Below are 12,056 nucleotides of genomic sequence, written 5' to 3' on the forward strand. Positions count from 1 at the left end.
AGACATGAAGAAACCATAGGAAAGAGGGAGTACTGAGTAGGATTGTTTACAAACTGATTTATTCAAACAATTTTCTAAAAACATCGAAATCTATTATTATTCAGTAAATTATTTATCAACCATGAAATTTCAAGACAAATATTGCCACTATGAAAAGGTTTGACGGTATATATAAAGTGGCAAAGCAAGGAGTTCGCTAAACATATTCATAATTTAAAATAATATGCATAAGAGGAAGTAAAATTTTGTGGTAGGGTGCCCAAGGCCATATATGTTTCTTTCTCAAGGTATATACGACCTCCACTACAAGAAGTTCGACTTTTAGCGAACATTTGTTAACGATGCGACTTAAATCCAATCGTTAAAAATATATTTAATGATCTGATATGAAATTCGAGCGTTAATTTTTAATGACGAATGACAAAATTTGTAGCGATCAGTGATGATCGTTTTTTTTTCAATCATTATTGACTTATAGCAATCTAATTTGGACTTTTAACGATTGGGTTTTGCCTCGCTAAAGGCTATTTTTCCTTCGAAAAAGGGTTAGAAATACTCTTCAAGTATTGAAATTGGTTCAAAAATACCCTTCGTTTACCTATCGGGCCAAAAATACCTCTCCATCCACCTTTATGGCTCAAATATACCCTTATAACTAACAAATCTTTTTTAAATCATAATTCAAAATTTCATTAAATATGTGAAAACTTTCTATTGGTTATAAATTAAATTAATTAAAATGCTAAACTAAATTCTGATCCAACTAAAATACCCGAGCCAAACCCGAACCAAATCAAAAAACCGCCCTAACATATTAAACAAAACGGAAATTTTAAAGCCTAAACCTAATTTCATCCATCAAATTGCTGAAAAGCATTTTGAAACTGATTTTAGACGAAAGTGACAAAACCTATCAAGAAGTCTAAATCTTTTCACTATAAATTCTTCAGTTCAGTTCTTAGATTTTATTAGCATCATGAGAATAGCCTAGCTGTTTGTAGAAATTAGAGGATTTTCTTTTCTCTATTCAATGAAAATGTATTACGAAGTATCCTATATATAACAGTGAGATGTGAAAACAACAAACCTACACTACCTTTCCTGCAATTTACAGCCTCTAAGTTCTATTTTAGTTAAAAAAAAATATGTAAAGATCCTATACAATATTTACCTATGAAATAAAAGGAAACAAATATGTAAAGATCCACTGCATGATTCATCTATGACATACAAGGAAATAATATAAATCATTGAATACTGGAGATCTTATTTCAACACACCTCCTCAAGGTGGAGGGAACGAAAGTACACCCAGCTTGCCTAAAATGTGATGGTGAAGGTGTCCAGAGAGTGATTTCGCGAACAAGTCAGCCAATTGTGAAGTAGAGCGAATAAATGAGAGAGAAATCAGGCCATCGAGAAACTTTTTGAGAACAAAATGACAGTCGATTTCAACATGCTTTGTCCGTTAGTGGAACACGGGTTTCTTAGCTATGTGAATTGCAGCCTGACTATCTGAATGAAGAGGAACAAGAAGTGGTATTGGAATTGATAAATCTTGAAATAGCCTCACTAACCAAGTGAGCTCAGCCACCACTCTTCTCATGGAACGGTATTCAGCTTCAGCCGAGCTAAGAGAAATTGAGGTCTGTTTCTTAGATTTCCAAGAAATTGGAGAACCCAAAGTGAGATATAGAACCCACTAACTGATTTCCTCGAGTTTGGACAGGTTCCCCAATCAGAATCACAAAAAGCAAGGAGCTGATATGAAGTAGAGGGGGGTTGAAAAACAAACCCAAACCAGGGTCCTTTGATAGATAGCGAAGAATACGCAAAGCTGCCGTGAAATGAGGTAAATGAGGATCTTGCATATATTGGCTTAAATGTTGGACAGTAAAAGCAAGATCCGGTCTCGTATAGGTGAGGTTCAATTTCCCCAATAGATGTCTGTACAAGGTGGGATTAGGAAGAGGATCTCCTTCACTTACCCATAGTTTAACAGTTGGATCAAGAGGAGAAGTGACTGAGGGCTGGTGCAGAGCATCAAATTCTTGCAGCAGATCAAATGTGAATTTACGTTGGGAAAGAATCAAACCATGAGATTCTCTCAATACTTCCATCCCTAAGAAGAAATGTAAATTACCCAAGTCCTTAATCCGAAATTCTTCATGGAGAAATTGTTTTAAAGATTCCAACTCGGCATTATCATTACCTGTTAGAACAATATCATCGACATAAACTGCAATAACAGAGATCGAAGAATCTGATTTTTTTATAAACAAAGAATAGTCATTGAGAGAATGTGAGAATCCCTTGAAGTTGAGAGCAAAATTTAGCTTCGCATACCATTGTGTAGAAGCTTGACGAAGCCCATAAATAGATTTTTTAAGCCGACAAACATGTGAAAGTGATGGAGGAATAGTACTGGGAGGAAACCTCATGCATACTTCTTCATTAAGCTCACCGTGTAAAAATGCATTATTCACATCCAACTGATAAAGTCCCCATCCTTTCTTAATAGCTGTAGCTAAAATACATATGATAGTGGTTACTTTTATTACAGGAGAAAAAGTCTCATTAAAATCTATACCTTCCCTCTGAATGTCGCCACGGATTACTAACCTTGCCTTCAATCTATCGATGCTACAATCAATATGCCGTTTAATCTTACTGTAACGCCCCAAAAAATGGGTCCCGGAGCATCACACGGTGCTTAAGGCTACGAGTAGTCCCAAGCTAACCGTTTGAGCCATTTTCATTCAGTTCAACACAAATCAACGGGGTTTCCATAAATAACCCTCAAATATCAACAGAGTAACCATCATCCAAGAATAAAAAAATTTCAGAAAGATAACAAAATACGACTTATTAGTCAACTCCCAACATCTATACTAGTCTGACAAGCCTCTAAGAAAATCAATAAAACCAGCGAGCCATTGAGACATGCCCCAACTGACTCATACTCAGTTATCAAATGTAAACAATTCCGTGAAACCAACATCAGACATCACGTCCTCGGAACATGAGGACTCACCACGACAGAGGATGTAGAACAACGTGCCCGAAAAATCACTGTCGAACTTGGAACTGAGCACCTAAACCTACATTCTGAGAAAATGCAACCCACATCTGAAGATGTGGGTCAGTACCATGGAAAGAAACCGAGTATATGGGGGTGTATGCAATTTTATAAACATCATCATCATAAATATTTATAAGAAATATGCAGGATGTATGAAAGACTCACATAGCCTGAAAAAAATCATCATAATCATGAGAGGATGAAATAAGTACAATAACACATATGAGTCATCATATAATTTGTCAATCACTTTCAGTTCATCAAGAATATCAATTCTCATAATGTAAATATCATTTAAATCTTTCGAAAGAATAACTTTCACAATTCCACTTTCAAATCACTTCACCATTCACCATACACACAAGGAAACACACACACACTGGGAGATCCTATAACCGACATAAACCATGTGAGCTACATGGAGTCCAACGTACAACCCACGTTGGGGAGATCCGTCCTATCCTTGACATCGGAGTAGGACTATCGATATCAAATCCACACAAACTAGTGATTACTATATAAATCAGCCTCAGGATCACTCCTACGGGGGAACATAGATCTAGGGAAGTAAGGTCGCTTTATACCTCCACTCGGTGCTAAAGATTTCTCCTGGAATTAGCTCAGATAATTTCAATCCACAACAAAATAATTTCAGTAATATATAAATATACATCGGGAGCCATCATGCTTCCCATCTATCAAAATCAACCACGTTGTGGATTTCTTTCACACTCGAGTTCAAAGTGACTCCATTAAGACCAAAAGGTCAAATCATTCAAAATATCCCAAATATTCAACATCAACGTGCTTATAACACACACTTTCTAAAAAAATACAATTTTCAATGGGGATTCACGACCCAAATATCAAAATCATTATAAATATCGTTCAAGATTCATGCTTTATATCTCCACACATGTAAATTCATCTTTCAAAATCATAAACATCAAGATTTTATAATAATCATCATAATATATGGGTTCATGCTTCAAATTCGTAAAAATCAAATAAAAATCATGCCTTCGTAAAGAAAATTACTTTTAGGCACAAGAACGAAAGAGAGTTCTTGTTGAAAAACCCCACATACCTTGAATGATGAACTTTAGATCGATACTCGTTTTTGAGATGTTAATTGTGCCTTTGAATGATGGTTCTTGGAGTTCTTGAACTAGGAAATTGGAATCTTGAACAAATTTACAGAATTAATGGTGAACTTTAGAGGTTCTTAAAGTTGGATGTAGGAGCTTAGGGTTTTCTTTTTGAGGGAATTTGATGAAATATAAAATATAATGCTTCTAATAGGCTTTAATATAGGGTTTGGACGGATTTTGGGTGAGGGAGAATGGCCAAAACACCCCTAAAAATCAAATAATTCTCGAATCTGTCCTTTGGTGGACTGTTTTGATAGTCTGAAGTAGATCAACCATAACGTTTTACTCCAATATCTAAATTTGATGAAATCAATTTCATTAGAAAGAGGACTCTCATATCTTTCCGTTCATATATAGTATCTCACCCAGATCATTGTGTACAAAGAGTTATGATCATTTGAAGTTGACCCAAAAATTCACTTTTGATAGGCTGAAGTAGATCGACCATAACTTTTTGCTCAGATAGACAAATTGGATGAAACTAATTTCATTGAAAAGAGGACTCGCAGAGCTTTCTGTTGATACATAGTAGATCACCCAGATCATTATGTACAATAATTTATGATCATTTAAAGTTGGAGCAAAAATACGCCAGGCCTCAGAACTTTTTCCTGCACGTTTTACTGTTCACTACTATTCACGGTTCGATCGAAATGTTCATAACTTGTCGTTCGGGTGTCCGTTTTCGATGGTCCACATATTGTTGGAAAGCTTATTCGATATTTTACGTAATGGTGGGTCATAATCTAAGACATTCTAAACAAAAAATTTATAATTCATTTTAGAAGATAGAACCTAACACGTTTACGCACAAAATTTCAATGAAAAATTTCCCGGGGTATTAAACTTATAGACCCACTTGAAAGGTAGGGATTTTCGACTGGGAGGAAGCTCAACCACTTCCCAAGTCTTGTTTCATTCAAGAGCCTAAAGTTCTTTGTCCATGGCTTCTTGCCAACCTTAATGCAAAGCTACCTGTTTGTAACTTGCAGGTTCTTGTATTTTAGACAGTGAATTCAATAGGTTTTGATTAGTGATAGAAAGATCAGTAACAGACAAAGAAACAGGATAAATGGGATTTGTAAAACATGACGAGCTTACATCAGTTAGATACACAACATTGCAAATATAATCTGCGAGATAGGTAGGGACTTTTTGTTCTCTAGTTGACCTTCTAAGAGAAGACGTAGGTTCAACACTTTGTGGTATAGGAGGAAGATCTTGGGTTAATCAATCAGAAAAAGTAGGTTCAACACTTGATTGAGGCACTAATATGGGATTCTCAGGAGGAGAGAGAGGATGATGTGCAATAATATGCTCATTAGAAAAACTATCTGGAGCTGAGGTCACAGAATCTGAAGTGACACAAATAGGATATAGATGTACAGGGAAGCTGACTGGCTTAGATGATTCATCACTTGAAGTAATATGGCTTTGCTCGGGGAAATATGAAGTAATTGGTTTAGAGGAAGCAAAAGGAAAGTAACCCTTATGGAAAACCACATCTCTTGAAATAAAATTTTTTGAAGTATTTAGACTTAAGACTTTATATCCCTTTTTGAAATGTGGATATCCTAAAAAAAAGCAGGGTATAGCTCTAGGATCCAGCTTAGATCTTTGAGATGGAAGAGTAGAAACAAAACACAGAAAACCAAAACACCTAGAAACAAAACACAGACAACCAAAACACTTGAGATTTGAATAATTTGGTTTTACTTTGAAAAGAACTTCAAAAGGTGTTTTGTTAAACAATATTCTCGAAGGAAACCTATTGATTAGATAAGTAGCAGTTAAGAGACAATCTCCCTAATATTCAATAGGCAGTTGAGATTGATACAATAAAGCTCTAAAGGTTTCCAGTAAATGTTTATATTTTCTCTCCACAATTCCATTTTGTTGTTGAGTGTAGACACAAGAAGTTTGATGTTGGATTCCTTGAGAATTAAAGTATTATGATTGAGCAGTTCCACTTCCCAATTCAAAAGCATTATCCATTCTTACTGTTTTGACTTTGATTTGAAACTGTCTCTCAATCATGACTAGAAAGGATTTAAGGACTGTGAAAGCATTGGATTTGTTATGTAATAAGAAAGTCCATATCCCTCGGCTAAAGTCATCAACAATTGTGAGAAAAAATCAACGTCCATCATGTGTAGCATTCTTATATGGCCCCCACGTGTCAGCATAAATTAATTCAAAAATTCCATTAGATGAGATATTACTAGTAGGAAAGGGGAATTTTGCTTGTCTTGCCATAGGGCAAATAGCACAATGTTCAATAAACTTTCGACAAGAGGAAATGGAATCAAAAGAAATATTTTTCATATTGCTCAAGGGCATATGTCCCAATCTATAATGCCATACTTTTCCTTATTATTTGAATCAAATAAAGCGAAACAAGAACTAGGAATTGAACTAGAATCGAAAATTTACTTGCTAAAACTAAAACATGAATTGAAATTAGAATTCTTCTTGGCGTGACTCTCTAGTGGGGCATTTGAGTGACGTGACATGACCTGAATTGGCTTGAGTTGAGTATGTAGAGCCCTCTTCATTCTCTACCAATTTCCAGTGGGCTCTTCAGTTAAGGGCCCTGAAACATAAAACAAGAAGTAGGAGTGAAAAAGATATACTTGTTAAGTTGTTTAGACAGCTTGTGTACTGACAAAAGATTGAACTTGAAACAAGGTATGTGCAACACATTTTGTAACTCTAAATTTGGTAAAATAGAAATTGTCCCATAATGAGTTACCCTTACTTTATGAGAATTGGGAAGGTTTACCATCACTGGTCTAGATAGAGCTTTAAAATGGGAAAAAGAGTTTTATTATATGTCATATGTTGTGTTGCACCATTGTTTAAGATCCAAGAGTTCCTATCAATATTCATCAGGCATGTATAAGAGTTGAAAAACCTTGATATACCTGCACAACTCATGCTGGCAGAAGCCTCAGTACCAACACCATTCTGCTGGGCAGATTTGAATTGCTGGAGTAACTGGAGAAGCTGTCCCACATCATCTTGACTCAATCCTTTAGAATCTGTTCCTGCATTCTCTATTTTCTGCTCCAAATTTGTTTCAAAGGTGTTGTTGACTTGAGCAGTTCCCTGAAACTTTCTCTACTTTGTGAACTTGAAATCGGCAGGAAAACCATGGATCTTGTAACACTTATCCACAGAATGCCCTGGCTTCTTACAATAACTACAGCTCACAACATTTTTCTTATTATTAAAACCAGGTCTCTGTCCTTTGAATTCATTGAACTTTCTTCCACTTGGCTGATTAGAAATAAGAAAAAAAGTTGACTCACCTGGATAAGTTGGTGTGGTGTGGATTTCCCTTTGTTTTTCGTCTTGGATTACAAGTGAATAAGCCTGTCCAATAGAAGGTAAAGGGGAAGACAAAAGAATATTGCTTCTAACCCCTATGAAAACATCATTCAAACCCATCAAGAATTGTAACAATATTTCATCTTGATGTGCCTTATGTACTCTTTCTTTAGCGCCGCATTCACAGTTGCACACACACGGAGAAAAAGTATTCAAGGTATCTAATTCATCCCAGAGACTTTTCATTTTAGTGAAATAAGTGTATATACTCGTGTTTACTTGAGTGATAGCACTTAACTCCTTTTGAAGTTGAAAAAGTTTGGCTCCATTAGTATGACCAAACCTCTCTTCCAGGTCTTTCCAAAGATCCTTTGCACTGTTAGAGGACAAAACACTTTCTGCAATCTCCTTTGAAAGTAAGTTCAACAGCCATGACAGTACCATGTCATTGCATCGAGTCCAAGCCTTTGAAGTGCTGAATCAGGAGAAGGAATAGCCAGAGAACCATCAGCGAATCCTAACTTATTTTTGGCCGAGAGAGCGATTATTACGGCTCTTCTCCAACCTCCATATCCCTTTCCATTAAAAATAGTAGACACAAGATTCATCCCCGGATAATCCAAGGAATGAAGATAATAAGGATGTGATTGATCAACCATGTTGATAGCAGATGATTCAGAAGTCAGTGCAGCCTTTTTAGACCGAATGGTTTCACCTACTGGATCAACAGTTTGAGAACTGGTTGACATATTGAATAGGAAAATTGGAAAAATAAGATAAGATGAAAAGAAATCAACCTTGCTCTGATACCATATAGAAATTAGAGGATTTTCTTTTCTCCATTCAATGAAAATATATTACAAAGTATCCTATATATAATAGTGAGATGTGAAAACAACAAACCTACACTGCCTTTCCTGCAATTTACAACCTCTAAGTTCTATTTTAAGTAAAAAATATGTAAAGATCCTATACAATATTTACCTATGAAATAAAAGGAAACAAATATGTAAAGATCCACTGCATGATTCATCTATGACATACAAGGAAATAATATAAATCATTGAATACTGGAGAGCTTATTTCACACTGGTTAGGGCTATTTGCACCTTTTGTAATCTTTATGGATCTGTTAGCATCTTCTTGACATCTTTAATGAAATTACTTCGGAAAAAAGAAAAGAACAAATAGAGATGTCATATTTAAAGGCACATTGCAGTATTGCATATTTTTTAGTGTTGCAAAATCATGAGTAAATACGCAGATAAATGGATAGCAAAATGCAAAGGAACTAGTCAAGAGGATAATTAAATCTCTTCGATTACTTTAGGCATATTATTCAAGCAATTTTCTTTTGGAACTAACACAACCAACAAAGAGGATTTCGAAGTGTTTCTTTATACCCAAATCTACGGACCGAATAATGTTTTTAAAATAAACTAAGAAGGTTGACATTGTATCACAAAAATATGTGAAATTGTACCGAAAGCACCAAGAGATATAGAAAACACCTCACATATAAACGAAATAGAGAAAGCAGAACATAGAGATCATTATGAACACACTCATAATTGCATTTTCGTAATTGCAACAGTATCTTTGGACAACTTTTGAAAGTCCCATAGCAATATCAATCCTATGAAAAAGAATCATCCTATGCTCAGATTTTAGCTATTGTTCTAATTGTGCTATTTTCTCCTCATACATTAGAGTAGTGTCTGCAAGTTCCTTCTGGTATATAGATACTTCCTTCTGATGGTGCTTTAGGGACAAAAAATAATAAAACTAGTTATTTTTTCGTAGCTACCTAGAACGTAAAGAAACTAAAATGGGCTCCTGATTTCAGCCCGACTAAAAAAAAATTAGAGTAACTTCATTCGACATGTTAATTATAGGCTTTTAACAACTTCCATACGTGTAAGTTGTATCTTCTGGCTTAGAAAACCAGTCAAATAAGGTTTAGGCTTCTTGATAGGTTTCGTGTAAAATTAGCTTCAAAATGCTTTTCAACGGTTTGATCGATGAAATTAGGTTTAGGTTTCAAAATCTCCTTTTTGTTTAATAGGTTGGGGCGGTTTTAATGGTTTGGGTCATGTTTGGGTCGGGTAGTTTAGTTGGATCCGAATTTAGTTTAATATTTTAATTAATCTAATTTACAACCGATAGAAAGCTGCCACGCATTTAATGAAATTTTAGTTATGATTTAAAAAACGGTTTGCTAGTTGTAAGGGCATATTTGAGCCATAAAGGTGGATGGAGGGACATTTTTGGCCCAATAGGTAAACGAAGGGTATTATTAAACCAATTTCAATACTTAAAAGGTATTTCTGGCCCTTTTCCATTTTTCCTTTAGCCCTCTCACTTCTCCATATGTGTTTACTTTTGGTTAAGGGTGTTAGGTGGGTTGGTTCGGATCAACCCGGGAATCGGCCCATTAATTTTAGCAGGATTGTGGGTCGGGCCGGGTCTGGGATCGGGTTGTGGTTAAGTGGGCCGGGTCTGAGTTCAACAATAAAATTTTTAAAAATAAGACCTGAGAACCAAAATATGCCATATTTTTAAAGTGTGACCAAAATATGCCATATTTTTAAAGTGTGACCAAAATATACTTAACTCTCTTTTAAGAGAGTTATATGCATTGTTTTTAACGGAAGTAACCAAACGGAGTCAATTTTCAGAAAATGTGCATAACTCTCTTAAAAAGAGAGTTATGCATTTTTTTTAACATAACTCTCTTAAAAAGAAAGTTATGCATTTTTTTAACATAACTCTCTTAAAAAGAGAGTTATGCATTTTTATATTTTTTAACTTGTTCAAAAAGTGAGTTATATAATAAAAGTTTAACTTGCTTTTTTTCTTTACGTAAATATAATAAAAATTATATAACTCACTTTATAAAAACTTACATATTATGTGAACAATTAATTTATCTTTTAAAGTTTTATTTTTTTAGAAAGAGGACCAACTATTATGAAACGGAGAGAGTAAAACTCACTATTATATGAGTCATGTAGAAATAAAATGCATAACTCACTATTTAAGTGAGTTATCCATTATATGAATATAACTCTACAAATATATGAGTTACGTGCAAATAACTTTTTCCACCAACATTCATATTTCTCCTATTTAAACAAAAGTATACATTATAAACTCTTCATTCTTTATTCACTCATCTCCTCTTTTGAAACTATATTTTTCTTCATTGGAACTCCTCTTTTGACCTCACATCATCGTCACTCGATGATGAGTCATAAGGGCATTCATCGCCCTCAGCATTATTAGGCTCACTATCATCGCCCTGTGACAATTCACCATAATTTGGCTGGTCACCATTTTCAATATCATCTGGTACAATGCAGTTTCAAAAAAGGAGATGAGTAAATAAAGAATAAAGAGTTTATAATGTATACTTCTGTTTAAATAGGAGAAATATGAATGTTGGTGGAAAAATTTATTTGCACATAACTCATATATTTGTAGAGTTATATTCATATAGTGGATAACTCACTTAAATAGTGAGTTATGCATTTTATTTCTACATGACTCATATAATCAGTGAGTTTTACTCTCTCCGTTTCATAATAGTTGACCTTCTTTCTAAAAAACTAAAACTTTAAAAGATAAATTAACTGTTCACATAATATGTAAGTTTTTATAAAATGAGTTATATAATTTTTATTATATTTACGTAAAGGAAAAAAGCAAGTTAAACTTTTATTATATAACTCACTTTTTGAACGAGTTAAAAAATACAAAAATGCATAACTCTCTTTTTAAGAGAGTTATGTTACAAAAAATGCATAACTCTCTTAAAAAGAGAGTTATGTTAAAACAAAAATGCATAACTCTCTTTTAAAGAGAGTTATGCACATTTTCTGAAAATTGACTTCGTTTGGTTACTTCCGTTAAAAACAATGCATATAACTCTCTTTTTAAGAGAGTTAAGCATATTTTGGTCACACTTTAAAAATATGGCATATTTTGGTATTTTTTTTTTAGTTTCATGGCACATTTTGGTTCTCAGCTCTAAAAATAACCCTAACCCAGCCCACTTAACCCAACCCGGTCAAACCCAATTAAAAATCCGATCAAACTCGGTCAAAAATAGAAAAAAAGTCTTTTCAATATACACTATATATACCTACCTATATATATTTTAAATACGTTAAAAATAAATATACACTATATATATAGTATATACTACATTAGAATTTAAAAAATATATACACATATACACAATTACACATATATACGTAACATTGAATATATATGACTACACGTACTACTTTAAATAAAACATATACAACAATATATATAATTATATATATAGTTATATACTAATTACTAACTTATAAAACATATACACATGCATACGTTAAATATATACATCTATAGAAGATATATACACTACACATATATACGCACCATTCAATATATATGTACTACTTGAAATAAAACATATACTACAATATATATATATATATATATATA

Source organism: Capsicum annuum, chromosome 7 (genome assembly GCF_002878395.1).
Source record: "Capsicum annuum cultivar UCD-10X-F1 chromosome 7, UCD10Xv1.1, whole genome shotgun sequence".
Lineage (NCBI taxonomy): Eukaryota > Viridiplantae > Streptophyta > Magnoliopsida > Solanales > Solanaceae > Capsicum > Capsicum annuum.